Consider the following 15,607-nt stretch of genomic DNA (forward strand, 5'->3'; position numbering starts at 1 on the left):
CCCCTCCCCCCACCATTGCAAAAAAGGGGGGCCCTCCTATTAGTCCTTGTGAATTTCCTTGTGAATGATTCTAGCATCCTCCCCAGGGCATTATGGGGAAATGATGGTGGCTCCCAAAGTGTTTATTCAGTGACTGCTGCCACTTCCAAGCAGCATTGGACATATGAAAGGAGCATGGGGTCAACATATTCTAAATTTACTATGCAGTTTAAGCACAACTCAGCCTTTTCCCTTTCTTGGGAAGTGCAGATTAGGTAGGTTTCCATTAAGATGTGAACCAAACAAATCTCTCCCTTATCCCTATTCCCAGGCACCTTCATGCCCACATGATAGATTTAGTGAGCCATCTCAAGCTCATTTAACTCACATTTGATAGCAAAGGAATTCTGGGGACCAGAATTCTATGAGGACAGTGGAAATCTTCAACAAGGACCCTCTGAAGAACACCAGCCTTATCCTGGCTCAGACTACTGGTCCATCTAGTATAGTATCTACCCAGAGTGGAAGCAGCTCTCAGGTAAGGGATGTTGCCAGGGTTCCAGGTGGGTGATATTCTCAGCCCTACCTGAGGATGTTGAGAGTTGAACCTGGGACTTTCCACATATAAAGCAGATGCTCCATCATTGAATTACAGGCCTTCCATTAAATTGTCCAGTTCTCAAAATCCTTTGGGAGAAGCCATAGGACATGTCAAATAAGGAATCACAGTGTTGGAAAAGCTTGAGACCATTAGGAGGGATGCAATGGCATTTTGCCTCGCCTAAACTGAAGGCAGCTTTTCCTTGGCTTCTCTGCAAAGGAACAGAGGGAGAGAGATAGTCATGCCTGTGGACATTAGCGTGGCCTAGCTGTGTGTTTAGTTCAGCTTAAGCAAATTACCAAATTCTTTGATACGGCACGATGGGATTATTCACACACCAACTACTGGCCAGGCATAAAGCATTTTATTTTATTTTATTTTATTGTCACTTGGGGACTTCATATCTGAACACAGAAATATTCTGGCCGCCACTGAAATAAGATACAATTAGAAAGTGATTCCATGCCTGTAGCAATTTATCCAGTGTCAAAAAGCTTTGAAGTGTTGCTGTACAGGAGCTGGGAAGAGCATAGCATCGTGGGAACAGCTGGCTCTGCAGCCACTGGAACTGTGAAAGTGACTAAGGATCCCATCAGAAGCCTTGGCAAGTGGAGGAAGGATTAGTCATCAAAGGCTTCACGTTGCGGGGTCAGTGCCGAAGATCAAACGACCTCCGTGAATTACCAAACGAGTTTCAAGATCTCTCTCTCTCTCTCTCTCTCTCTCTCTGTGTGTGTGTGTGTGTGTGTGTGTGTGTGATTGCTTTTTGATGTCCAGTACATTTCCTCACAGTTTCCTTTGAAGGATCTCTAATGAACTTGCAACGAGGCAGCTGGATTTTTTTCAGGCCACACAAACTGATCCTGGTTGGAATTTCCAGAGCTTCCTTATACCAGGTCAGACCCAATACTGTCTACTCTGACTGGCAGCAGCTCTCCAAAGTCTCAGCCAGCAGTCTTCTCCATCCCCTGCTACCTGATCCATTTAAGGTGAAGATGCCAAGGACTGAGCTTGGGACCTGTTTTCTGAAGATGTTGTCAGGATTGCAACAGATATCCACATTTCAGTACTAGGTCACAGCAGAAGCAGAAATCCACAAGAGATATGGAGGCATTTGGGGGGAAATAACTCTGCTCACCGAACCTTCTTCCAAGCAGCTCCAAAGGGAATTTATCCATCACAAAGAAGCACCAGAAGAATGAAAAAGAAAAGGGGGGGGGGAGATGAGAAATGAGGCAACTCTCAAGCTTGCACTTGTGTACCCCGCCCTTGTGGAATAAGAATTGTGAGAAGCCTGCTGTCCTTTGATTTAAATTCTTCCTCAAGGGAAGTATCTGCTTTTTCTGAAAAGAGAGCTCTCTTTTTCTCTCCAGAGAGAAATGATCCCAAGGAAGATTAAAAAAGAAAAGAAAAAGCGTTGAACTTCTCATAACTTTTATTCCAGAAGAATAAGCTTTACCAGTTCAATTTGAAGCCTGCCTTTCTTCCAATTATATTTTTTTACCCAGTGGGTGGCCATGAAATGAGGTCTGTCACCCACTTAATCTTACCCTGCAAGCCTCAGGTCCTTGGGAGAGCATCCCAGAGACCATAGGAAACATTGGGTCTCTCTCTTCTGCAGCGGTGGGTAACCTCTTTCATCTCTGCTCATCAGCTGGTGAAGGGAGGGTCCGGTCCTGCTGGGTGCTGCTTTGCAGCACATTCCCTGTGGGATTTGGTCCTGATCCAGCAAGTTTCTTCTTCTTCTTTCTTCTCTGGCTCAAATTAAAATCCGAGTCAGAAAAGGATTGGGGGGAGGGTTCATTATGCTCACCCCATTTTTTTCCTTCAAAGGAAAGCACATGTTCATATCCTGAGCCAAGGAATTCTTAAAATTGTTGACATCTCTACTTTTTCATTGATCAAGGAGCTTTTAATTGATTTACTCACCCTTCTCCAAGTAGGCACCCGCACGAAGTTTTGCAGTATGATTCTCTGAACCCTGACTTGCAGAAGGTATTGGGTCCAATCCTGGCTTCTCCAAGTGGGGCTGGAAGCAAACGTTTCTTGAAATCCTGAAGAGCTGCTGCCAGTCATTGTAGACAATACACTGAGCTGGACAGACTGGTGGTCTCATATGATACTAATTGGGGTCCAACAACATCTCAAGGGCTCTGGGTTCAAGAAATCTAGATTAACTTTGCCCAGCTAAACATTGCTGCCCCAGTTGACATCCTTCCTGCCAGGGAAGAAGGTGTGAGTGAAGATCTACATCAGGAACATGAGGGGAAATAAGAATCTGCTGTTGCTGTGGATCTTGCCACCTGAGGCTGTTGCCTCACGTTGCCTTATGAGTGGGCCGGCCTTTCCTTCCCCCAGCCTTACACTTTAACTCTCCCAGCTCATCTTAGGGCTTACTAAACCAGGTCAATTTCCTTAGCTTTCCCTGTACCTTGATCTCATCTCATAATCTGATTCCTCCTCTCCTAATTTCTCTGTTTTGCTTTCCTTTCTCTGTAACCTGCCCACTGTCCTTGTTTTATAAATCCTTGAAAAATCCACTTATCATGGATGGATGGATGGATGGATGGATGGATGGATGGATGGATGGATGGATGGATGGACAGTCAGTTCCTGGGACCTCTCCCTGAAGTTCCCACATCCTGCTTCTTAAGCAGCTGCTGTGAGTGTCTGGATGATGCTTCACAGCTTTAGCCATCACATCACGTCAAACTCTGGCTCACCTGTTTCATCAACTGAGCTAGCAGGGAGAGGAATAGCTCTGAAAGCAGCAGCTACTGCAATGCCCTCCCAACAGGAAGCCTTTGCCAATCAGGTGCCCTCCAGGTGTGCTGCTTGGGGCTGATGGGAGCGACAGCCAAAGACAATGGCTCCGGACTGATGCAGGGAGACGCAGTTATTAGCAAGCAACACTCGTGATCCAAATCAACCATTCCTTGTCAGGCTGTTTCATAAGGTTGCTGGTCTTTCTAGTTTGCTGTTATGTATCCAGCAGGAACAGGGACTACAGTTTCCTTAAAGCATGTGCAGAATCCCTAACTCAACCCTGAATAGTGTGCAAGACTCTCAAGAGTTCCGCCTTGGCCAATAGGCTGAGCACGTATTTAACACATCCTCCTGCAGAATTGATTATTTTAAAATTTATTGATTGTCCTTCCACCTCTTACCGGCTCTTCAAAATTAGCTAAAACCTTCAACTGATTTTCATGTTGCATTTTTATATTGGCTCTTCTCTGTTTATGAACAAAAAGTCTTGCCGATCAGAAGGTCGGCGGTTCGAATCCCACCAGTGATAACATATTATATAATCCAATCTGGGACGCAGGTGGTACTGTAGTCTAAACCACTGAGCCTCTTTGTGCTTACCGATCAGAAGGTTGACGGTTCAAATTCCTGCAATGGGGTGAGTTCCCATTGCTCTGTCCCAGCTCCTGCCAACCTAGCAGTTTGAAAGCACACCAGTGCAAGTAGATAAATTGGTACTGCTGCGGCAGGAAGGTAAATGGTGCACTCTGGTTTCCATCACGGTGTTTTGTTGCACCAGAAGTGGTTTAGTCATGCTGGCCACATGACCCGGAAAGCTGTCTGGGGACAAACACCAGCTCTCTTAGCCTGAAGCGAGATGAGCACCACACCACATAATCGTCTTTGACTGAACTTAACTGTCCAGGAGTCCTTTACCTTTTTTACCTATCAACTGTTTTTACAATATTATTGTATTTTAATTTTTTTACCTGCTGGAGCGCCCTACTCTCGTGTAGGACCCTGGTAGAGACACATGCCCGACTGGCATGTTCTCTCCCTCCTGGTCGATCGTTCGGGAGCTTCAAAAGCTTCCTCCAACCTGAACATCACAGCGACTGATGCCTTAGAGACATCAGCACACAGGGATCTGCAGAGTCTTTGCATAACTTAGTAGTTCAGCATTCTGGCTAATCTACATTCATTTACATATAATACACTCGGAACATTCTGACTTAGCTCCTGCCTCTTTCTCATCAGACAGCAAAAAGAGAAAGAACGAAGGACAATAGTCCCACTTCACGGAACACAGTAATACTAAAACATCCTGTCTCCGTCACTTCCCACACTGTGGAATAAAAACATACACTGTCATGTGATAGACAACAATCCCATGACTGCAGACACGGGGAATGAATCTCCAACAGTACATTACTTTGGGACTTTTTAGTGGAAGCTATAAACGAATTTAATAAACTGAACCTAACCTAAATCTATAACACTTAGTATTAATGGGATAGAATGATAATAGATTGATCAAACTGTAAAATTGGAGGTGATGCCAAGGATCATCTAGTCCAGGCATCCCCAAACTGCGGCCCTCCAGATGTTTTGGCCTACAACTCCCATGATCCCTAGCTAACAGGACCAGTGGTCAGGGAAGATGGGAATTGTAGTCAAAAACATCTGGAGGGCTGAAGTTTGGGGATGCCTGATCTAGTCCAACCCCCTCCAACCACAGCTAAAGAATTCCTGGCAGATTTTTAGATGGCCATCCAACCTCTGTTTGAAACCTCCAGTGAAGGAGAACCCACCACCTTCTGATAAATAGACCTTGCACAGTGTTCAAGTCAGTTCTTTGGTGCTGGTGTTGCATAAGCTGCACAATGAGTTATTGTTGGAATAACAATGATGAACAAGAGCTTATTTACAGTCTAAGAAAGCTGGGGAGTATTGATGTTTGTCACCACTATCGCATACTCAATATCGTTGTCAAACCCTTCCTTTTGTGGAACACTCTGCAGTCAAAGCTGAGCATTAACGCTAAACACATAATTAATGTCAGAAGAGCCCTTTGCACAAACCGCACATAAATATCACAAAGATGTTCATGTAGGAAACCACGATGCGGGGGGGGGGGGTGCTGCTTTTGTTTTTGACTGTCCATTGGAGGTGATAAATGTTAGGAGGAGGGATGCGAGGGAAATTCAATTCTCATTTAAAGGCAAACTTTGCACTTTCTGAAACAATGCGTGAAGCAAAATGCTGTCATCCTTCAAATTGCACACTTCTCTGAATTTTGCAGTGCTCTTCTGTTGCCAAGTAATGTTTACGAAAGTGATATACTAGGGTGAAGTGTGAATTAAAATGTATATATCGGAGAAAATAACACTGAACTCAGTATATTAAGGGAAATTGCCTTGAAAAATTGGCATTTTTGTTAAAACTGCATAGATAAAATGAGCTTATAAATTTGCACTCAAATGCAGATAATTTTTATATGGATTTTATTTTAAGAATGCAGATTGCTGCACAAATATTCAGAACTAAATTTAAGACTGGGAAAATTAGTTTCTCGACTTTCGAATCTTACCTTCATTTCTCCATCACTTTTGTGATTTGTTTAATGCTCCTGAAAATTCATCAGCATTTTACTGCATATTTTCCTTAACATGCACTTTTTAAAAAACAAACAATTTTTTCTCAGTATAATGAATTTTTGTATGCCTTTTTCTCTAATGAATGCATTTTCATGAACCATTTCACTCAACATATGCATTTTTGTACAGATTACCTGGCTGGACAACTGTGCTGCAAAATCTGGGGGAGCGAGAATTTCAAAGGAAGGCTGTTCTCACATTTCTTCAGAAAGTTCAAATTGGCTAGATTCACCTTTAAATGCAAACTGAATTGAATTTCTCTCCCCCATCCCTAGCTACCAACCACTATCTAGAAATGTGAGAGCAAGATTCAGTGCAGCATTTAATTCCTACTGATGCCAACAAGCAACTTCCTTCACTTCACCCTATTTGACTGGAGCAGCCGCTATAGATGCAGTGATGTGTGAGAAGCCCTAGCCTGCAAAAGAATAGAAGGATGGGGTGGGGAGAGAAATGACTTTTAGATCCTTGAGAAATTTTGTCTGCGTCACTTTGCTGCTGCAGCCGCCCCACATCTCTCTGAATGACAATCTACGGGACCTTGATGTTGACAGTGCACACCGAGAGACGTCCCTCAACCGTCCCTGCGCACACAGCTCTGATCAGCATCTGATAGGAAGATCACATTTGAGATTATGATAAAGGAGGTAGAACTGAGAACACGACACTCAACACGGCAGTCCAAAGGGAAAAGCAAGATCAGTTTCCTTGCACTGGTGAGCTTTAGAAAAGAAACTTAGGAGGAAAAGACAAACAAGACTCCGTTTCAGTGCAGGTGGGAGTAAGAAGGGATAAAATGGTAAAGGAATGAAATTATGTCTGACGGGCTGTGGCCTCTCCAGGAAGGATGCTTTGATAGCATCCGTGCTACAAGTGTGCTTTCTTTCTCTCCCTTCCAACAAAGGGGACCTTGAAGCATGGTTTGTTTGTTTGCTTGTTTTCATTTAGGGATAATGGGAGCTAGAGTCCAATGGCATCAGAAGAACCACAGGTGACCCACCCCTGTGATCAGGAACACTGTGTTTTCTCACCCACACTTCAGTTAGCCCCTTCTCTGTTTTCTAGCACTGGCGTAAGACTTCTTATTTTCAGCAGACTTTCGGATAATGGAGGCATGTTCTTGTTTTAGGGATTCTGGTTTTGTGGCATTTGTTCGATCTGCTCATATTGTTTGTCGCGATCCAAACTAAGATCAAATCTGACATGGGGCTGGATAAATGACCCCCCCGTATAATAATTTTTATTAATTTTTAATTACAATAATCCAATAGTAGCCACATTAAAACAATGCCAAATCAGAATACAATCAAAAGGGCCAATTATTCAAACCAAATTAAAGAATTTTGGGTGACTTCCCGTGTACTGGGTTTTAGGGTACAAAGTTCTTATTTCTTTCTGATTCCATAATCTTGATTAATCCAATTACAACAGTTCTGATCTTGATCCTTTATTTAACAGCCACTGGTTTCATGACTTTCATTCATAATTTCATATTTAATAAATTTTATTTCTGCAAAAATGAGGTTTATGTCCTGTAAATTTCTGTTTGGTCATTGTAAGAACAGGATGCTAGACTAAATGGACCTTTGGTCTGATCCACCAGGACTCTTCTCATGTTCTTGGTATGGTCAGAGTGTTGGTTTGGGTCAAGAGAGGCAATGGTGCAGAATTTTGCTCTGCTGAAAAGCTTATGGATAAGAACCTGAGAAGAACCTGCTGGATCAGGCCAGTGGCCTTTCTAGTCCAGGATCCTGTTTTCACAGAGGCCAACCAGATGCTGTCAGGGACTGGGCAGAAGATGAATGGTGGAGACCGCCTCCCCAGCCTGACCCTTCCAGAGAAGAAGACAGTTCAGAATTGTAACAGGGGGTTGAGGGAGGTCACAGCTCAGAGGCAGATGAGGGGGGAAGCTGGGAAATAATGGGAGAGGAGGAAGAGGAACCACCAGCAGGGCAACAGCTGACAGACACAGTGTCTTTAGAAAGCATTCCAGACCCCCCCTCCCAGAACCTAGTGAGCCTTGAAAGTAGTAGAGCAAAGGGTCGGAAGCAAAGGGCCCTCAGCGCCACCCATAGGGAGGTGATGATGAATGAGGAAGTGGGAAGAAAAGGGGGGTGGGGAGTCACTCGAGACAATGCCATTATTCCAAGAGGCTGTGTTCCAAGCCTCTCTCTGTAAATATTGAATAAAAAGCAGGTGGTAAGGACCTTTTATTGTCTTATCCGTTCCTGGCAACTTGCTATGGGAGCTGCTTCCTCTGCCGCCTGACAGATGCCTGTGGGAAACCCACAAGAAGAACAGGAACACAAAAGCACTCTCTACTTCTGTGGTTTCCAGCAACTGGCATCCAGAAAGATACAGTACTGCCTCCAACCATGCAGACAGAGCGTAGCCACCATGACTTGGAGCCATTGATAGCCGTAGCCTGGTGGAACGCTCTGTCGCAAGAGACCAGGGCCCTACGGGATTTGACATCTTTCTGCAGGGCCTGCAAGACGGAGCTGTTCCGCCAGGCCTTTGGTCAGGGCTCAGCCTGACTCCCCTTCTCTTTTTGTAGAAGAACTAGTATGGAAGAGGCCTCCCAGCATTCTCACAGGCCCATATAAGAACAGCATAAACAGTTGGGCCTGATGAACATTTACTGTTCCCAACCCTAATCCTGCAGAAAGCCATCTAATTAGATTTTAATTTGATCCTGACTTGTTTTTAGGAGGTAATTTAATTATTGTTTGATTTTATACCAATGTTATATATTTCATTTACAGGTAGGTAGCCGTGTTGGTCTGAGTCAAAACAAAATAAAAAATACCCTTCAGTAGCACCTTAAAGACCAACTAAGTTTTTATTTTGGTATGAGCTTTCGTGTGCATGCACACTTCTTCAGATACACAAAGATACTTCTTCAGATACATATAATTTATGTTAGCCGCCCTGAGCCCGGTCTTGGCCGGGGAGGGCGGGGTATATTATTATTATTATTATTATTATTATTATTATTATTATTATTATTATTATTATTATTTTAAGTTGGTGGTCATCACAGCCTTGTGTGGCAGCAAGAGAGGTGAGTCCCTCTCTCCTTCCATCTAAACTACACCACAGGTGTGTTGGTAAAGATGTGAGTTGATCTACAGTGGCTATCCATGAAACCAAATAGGAATGTGGCCTTTATTCAAAACCTGCCAATCAAGGGGGGTGTTTAGACTACAGTTGATTAACCTATTGCTTTAATAATAATAATAATAATAATAATAATAATAATAATAATAATAATAATAGCTTGCCACCCAAAGTGCAGAATTTCAAATGTTATTTTTGGTGCAGCCTCAGGAGATAAATGTACAGCCATCTCAACGTCCAGCTCAATGAAAAAGCAAGTTTCTTGATGCTACAGCTTTGGGGGGGAAAGTAGGTTGCTGATGTCAGGAAGAAAAAGTCTCATTTAGAGCTTCCTCTCGGAGCCTTGGCTCAATCTGGCCACTAGACCCCTTCAAGTCTTTCAACATGACTGATGCCGAAGCAGCAATTTGAGAAGCTCCACGTTTATTATTTTCAATGGGAAAAATCATTCTCCCTCTTGATTTTAATCTCTTGTGTTTCTTAACGTTTTGGGCCACGTCCAACAGCTCCTTTAGAAGGTTAACTGAGGGCGACCTTCTTTTTTTTAACTACAGGAATTTTATGTAAATGAAACCCGCATTGATGGGAACTGCGGCAAAAATGGAGAAAAACGTAGGGGATAATTTAGAGATTATAATCTGACTATGAGATGGTGGTGGCTGGTGCTTATTGGAGATGTAAGTGGAGCCAGAGCTGATGATTGTCATCATCGACTAATTCTAGTTTTGTCTCCATCCTCCTCCCTAGTGGAGCCTACAAGGGCAAAGATGAGACTATGGAGGAAGAAACTGATCTCTCCACTCCTTGGAGTGGTCCTAAGAAAGCAGAAAGAGGCAGGTACACCAACTCTATATTTGTTTGAAGGGGGCCCAGCCAGTGGCGTCGCAAGGTGGGGGTTGCATGTTTGTGAGGGTGAGAAGGCGGCACCCCGTGGGGTGCTTGCCCTGACGCCCCGGCCCAGGCACGGCAGCGCGAGCAGCCATTGCGCCACTGCAGCCGTGTGCGGAGGATCCCACCACCGTCCATATGGCATTCGAGCAGCACCAGCAGCAAACCGCTACGTACAATGCATGTGCGGTGTCACACGCATGCACTGCAGATAGTGACACCACACATGTGCTGTACATGCCGCCGGCGCCGCCCAAGCTCTGTAAGGATGGCAGTAGGATCCCTCTGCCACTGCTGCAGCCGCGAGCAGAGGAACCCACCACCGTCCGTATGGCTCTGGGGCACCGCCGGTGGCAAACTGCTATGTGGTGTTTCACAAATGCGCTGTTCAAAGAGACGCCACACATGCACTGTACATAGCAGTTTGCCACCGCCGCCGCTGTAGCGCCATACGGATCCCGCCGCCGCCGGCAGGAGCCACTTACGGCGAGCAATGGGACCCCCTCCCAGCCTCCCTCCCTCCCCAGCTCATTGTATGTGGCTCCCACTTTGCCACTTTACAGCGAGTCGGGGAGGGAGGCAGGGGGATGGACGGGAGCCATGGCTCCCAAGAGGACGCAGTTTTGCCAGCACCCCGGCAAAGCGGCACAACTCCCTCCCTTCCCCCAATGGCTCAGGGCACTTGGGAGTCGCGGGGGTGGGGGCACAGAGACGTAGGAAGGGGGCAGACATTTGGCACCCTCCTGCAACTCCCAAGCCTACCCCGAGCTGTTGATGGGGGGTGACAAAAAAAATTGCACCGGGTACCACCTGGGCTTGCTACGCCTCTGGGCCCAGCTCCCAGCCCAATATTGAGGGGGCCTGGCACAACATTGTGTGTCCCCTGACACTGGGGGACTGGCGCAGCTTGCTGAAGCTTGCACCTGCCTGCGCCATGACTCCCATAACCTCACAGGCCTTTGCAGCCTTCCGATGGGCTGCACCAGTCTCTTTCCCAACGCTGCAGGGACTGATGTGGCCTCACAGAAGCCTGCACCAGCCTGCATGGCATCGGGAGACGTGACAAGTCACTTACTGTCAATCAGATGCCACATACGTGCGCCATGCACCAACCCCTCCAGTCTTGGGGGCAACCCAGCACCACTGGGCAGAGGTTGGTGGACTAAGTGCCTCATTCACCTGAATGGGCAAGCCTCCACAGCTATTTGATAATTGAATTCTACCAAACACTGGAAAAAGAGGAGTCTTTGGTTTGGGACTGGATCCTTGCCTCCCCCACACCCAGAAGGGCCCAATGCATTTCAGTACTCGGGTCCACATTAAGGTTATTTTAATAATTTTTTAAAAGAAAAAAAACTTTGTTGCTATCACTATCAAAAGTGGAGCGGGTGTTGTGGGGGCAGATCAGCTTTATCTACTCTTGCTAAGTTTGTTCCTCTGTTCTAAACTCTCTCCCAGCCTCCCTCGCCCCCATTTTTGCACATTTCCTAGTAACACCTGAACAAGCTGGTGGCAAGTTTGAGAGAGAATATGAAAGATTAATGGAGCTTTGTGTCCAAAGACTGGAAATTAGGCTGTTCCAGAATTTTAAGTTTTTCCACTCCCCCTGTTGCTGATTTGGCACATTAAGCCTTGAAGAAACTTGCTTTTCCGAGCAGTTTTGTCCAGGGTGAGAAATGCAGCAGCGGGGAACCTTGTGCAAGAGCCAAAAACGGGCGGGGAGAGAGTTTGCTGAAGTTTTGTCATTTCTTGAGGTTCGCTTCTGCTTTTAGGATACATACTGATAACATCCTAGAATCGGGGCCAGACTTGATGGGATGTGGGATGCAAGAGCAGTGATTATGTATCCCCGCATCTTCTTATAATGCTAAAACTGGGGTGGGGAAACTCTTTTCATCCTAAGGGCCACATTTCCTTCTGGGCAAGCTTCTGGGGGCTGCATGCTAGTCACGGAGAGGGCTAGAGACAGAAAAGGATGGTGTAATAAATATAATTTTTGCCTTTGTGCAGTAGGCTTGCTTCTGCACACACATTCCTCTTTAGCCTCTACCCAGGCAGGCAAGTGGCATTATCAGAGTTCAAAGAAATCTTCCAGTCAGCCAAAACACTCAAGGAGATTTTGAAGCAGCTCTGGTGGGGGGCGGGGTGCCTTGAGGAGAGGAGGTAAGGAGTGGGTGGGGCGTTTTGAGGGGGAGAGAGAGAGAGAGAGAGAGAGAGAGAGAGAGAGAGAGAGAGAGAGAGAGAGAGAGAGAGAGAGAGAGAGAGAGAGACATATCAGCACCGTGCTTTAACCAACCAAGCTATCCCTGGTCTTAGAGAGGACCACTTTTGGCTCACCATGTCCAGGGCCAGATTTAGGTTTGATGACGCCCTAAGCTACGGAAGGTAATGGGGCCCTTTATATGTCCAGCTGTCTTTTGTCAACAACAAATTGTCGCTGTGTTTTGTGTTGAATATATGCTCTATGGTAATTTATGGACCTAATAGGTATCTAAAGTCATTTGCACATAACAAAATATATATTTTATCAAAGCAATTGTTGAACTGAAATACAATTAAGAAGAAGTATATTAATCTATATAAATAAAAATGTAAATGTCCATTTGTACAAAATCAAAAATCTCCGAAGGTTCTTGACCAATTGCTTTGAAATTTTGACACAATATTGCATTCAAATACGGGAGCATTTGCATATAATTTGATTATATAGATGTCACACATGTGACAGATAAAAACAGGGGTCCCCAAACTAAGGCCCAGGGGCCTTCCAAATCCAGCCGGCGGACAGTCTGGGAATCAGCATGCTTTTACATGAGTAGAATGTGTCATTTTATTTAAAATGCATCTCTGGGTTATTTGTGGGGCCTGCCTGGTGTTTTTACATAAGTAGAATGTGTCCTTTTATTTAAAATGCATCTCTGGGTTATTTGTGGGGCATAGGAATTCGTTCATATTTTTTTTCCAAAATATAGTCCGGCCCCCTACAAGGTCTGAGGGACAGTGGACCGGCCCCCTGCTGAAAAAGTTTGCTGACCCCTGGATAAAAACATGCTTTTTTGGAAAAACAGCGCCATCTGTTGGACGTCAAAGCAACACATGCTGTAGTAATTTTTTTACTCCCAGGATGCCTTGGGGTGTGCAGTGGCGTCCTTCCAGTGCGAACGCACAGAGGGTACTGGGAGCGGGTGGCCGGTGGGTCCTTCTGGGAGAGTGGGGGCTGGATCCTGTCCCTTCACCGCCGCCACCTCGGCTCTTCCCCCCCCCCGCCCTCGGCATATCTGCCTTCGATAAGGAACTGCAGCTGGTCCACCTGTCCCCTCGCCCACCGGACTCCATCGGGGGAAGCAGCCAGCCCCTCCCCAAAATGTCATACGGTATGCGAGGGGGGAGAGAGAGGGGGGTCAGGGTGGAGGCTGAGGTCACATGGGGAGAAGATGATGTCAAGCGCCAGGGGCAACAGAGAGAGGGGTGTCGTTACGTCATGCATCTGTCCTGGGAAACGGGGCCCCCGACTGAGCCACAGCAATGTGTGGCCGGGTACATCTAGTGCTGAAATAAAATTAAGAAGTACATTAAATATTAAATTAAAAGTACAGTGGTACCTCGAGTTACAAACGCCTTAGGTTACAAACGCTTCAGGTTATGAACTCCACTGACCTGGAAGAGTTACCTCGAGCTGAGAACTTTGCCCCAGGGTGAGAATGGAAATTGTGTACCGCCGGCACAGTGGCAGCAAGAGTCCCCATTAGCAAAAGCACGCCTCTAGTTAAGAACAGTTTCAGGTTAAGAATGGACCTCCAGAACAAATTGAGTTCGTAACTAGAGGTTGTTGTTGTTGTTTAGTCGTTTAGTCGTGTCCGACTCTTCGTGACCCCATGGACCAGAGCACGCCAGGCACTCCTGTCTTCCACTGCCTCCCGCAGTTTGGTCAAACTCATGTTCGTAGCTTCGAGAACACTGTCCAACCATCTTGTCCTCTGTCGTCCCCTTCTCCTAGTGCCCTCAATCTTTCCCAACATCAGGGTCTTTTCCAAGGATTCTTCTCTTCTCATGAGGTGGCCAAAGTATTGGAGCCTCAGCTTCACGATCTGTCATCTCATTTTTGACCACATCCAGCTTACCGCCATTCATGGTTCTTACATTCCAGGTTCCTATGCAATATTTTTCTTTACAGCATCGGACTTTCCTTTTGCTTCCAGGCATATCCGCAACTGAGCGTCCTTTCGGCTTTGGCCCAGCCGCTTCATCAGCTCTGAATCTACTTGTACTTGTCCTCCGCTCTTCCTCAGTAGCATGTTGGACGCCTTCCGACCTGAGGGGCTCATCTTCCAGCGTCATAACTTTTATATGCCTGTTGTCTTTGTCCATGGAGTTTTCTTGGCAGGGATACTGGAGTGGCTTGCCAGTTCCTTCTCCAGGTGGATCACGTTTAGTCAAAACTCTCCACTATGACCTGTCCATCTTGGGTGGCCCTGCATGGCATAGCTCATAGCTTCTCTGAGTTATTCAAGCCCCTTCGCCACGACAAGGCATTGATCCATGAAGGGGAACTAGAGGTACCACTGTATTATTAAATGTAGGTTTTATTTTATTCCCTTTTCATCTTATATTTTGGAAATGTACATCCAGGGTTTTCTTCCTTTAATTCTTTGGGGGGCTCCCAAGATAGTGGTGCCGTAAGCTATAGCTTTTTTAGCTGATACGTAAAGCCCATGTCTGAGGTTCCCCTACACTTTAAAAAAGCTTTGAGAAACCCTAACTGTTATCAGAGCTATGATCCCAAATAAGAGAGGTTGGTGGACTAAGTGCCCCTCTCTTCCCCCTCTAGCACTGCAATCCAAACCATTCCCCTAGAGACAATCTTAGCTACCGATATGTGTGCATCTGAAGAAGTGTGCATGCACACGAAAGCTCATACCAATGACACACTTAGTTGGTCTCTAAGGTGCTACTGGAAGGAATTTTTTTATTTTGTTTTGACTACATCAGACCAACATGGCTACCTACCTGTAATTAGGTACCGATACTAAAACTCAGTGTGCCTGTATGTTTTCCCACCTAGGGAGGTAATTCAGACCAGGGCCAAAATGCAAAGGGGAAAGTTTAGACCTCCTCCCCCAAACACTATGGTCTAGATCCAAATCAGGGCCCCTATCAATTGAGCCCCCTACCTGGTCATGTGACTGCCAAAACAAAACAAAACAGCCCCCAAACCGAAAGGTGTGAAGAATTAACTCGGATTTGACTTTTACTGCACGGATATAAAACTCTGGCTTTACCTTTGCTTCTTTTATAAACGTAAGGAAATCGACTTGGGTGCTGATGGAGAAATAACTAAATAAAAAGGCTTTTAAACAATTTACGGGCCCATAAAAGGGTATGACAAAGGATCTGAGAAATCTCAGGGAAGACTCACTTTGTGCTTCAGCTAAAGGTGACCAAGGGGATTCAGAACCCAAGGACACAGATAAGAATGTAAGAAGAACTCTGCCAGATCAGGCCCAAGGTCCATCTAGCCCAGCATCTTGTTCTCGTCGGGGCTAAACCAGTTGCCTATGGGAAACCTACAAGCAGGACCTGCAAGCAACAGTGCTCTTTCCACCCGAGATTCACAGCC

The sequence above is a fragment of the Zootoca vivipara genome, chromosome 13, assembly GCF_965207765.1.
Source record: "Zootoca vivipara chromosome 13, rZooViv2.hap1.1, whole genome shotgun sequence".
NCBI lineage: Eukaryota > Metazoa > Chordata > Lepidosauria > Squamata > Lacertidae > Zootoca > Zootoca vivipara.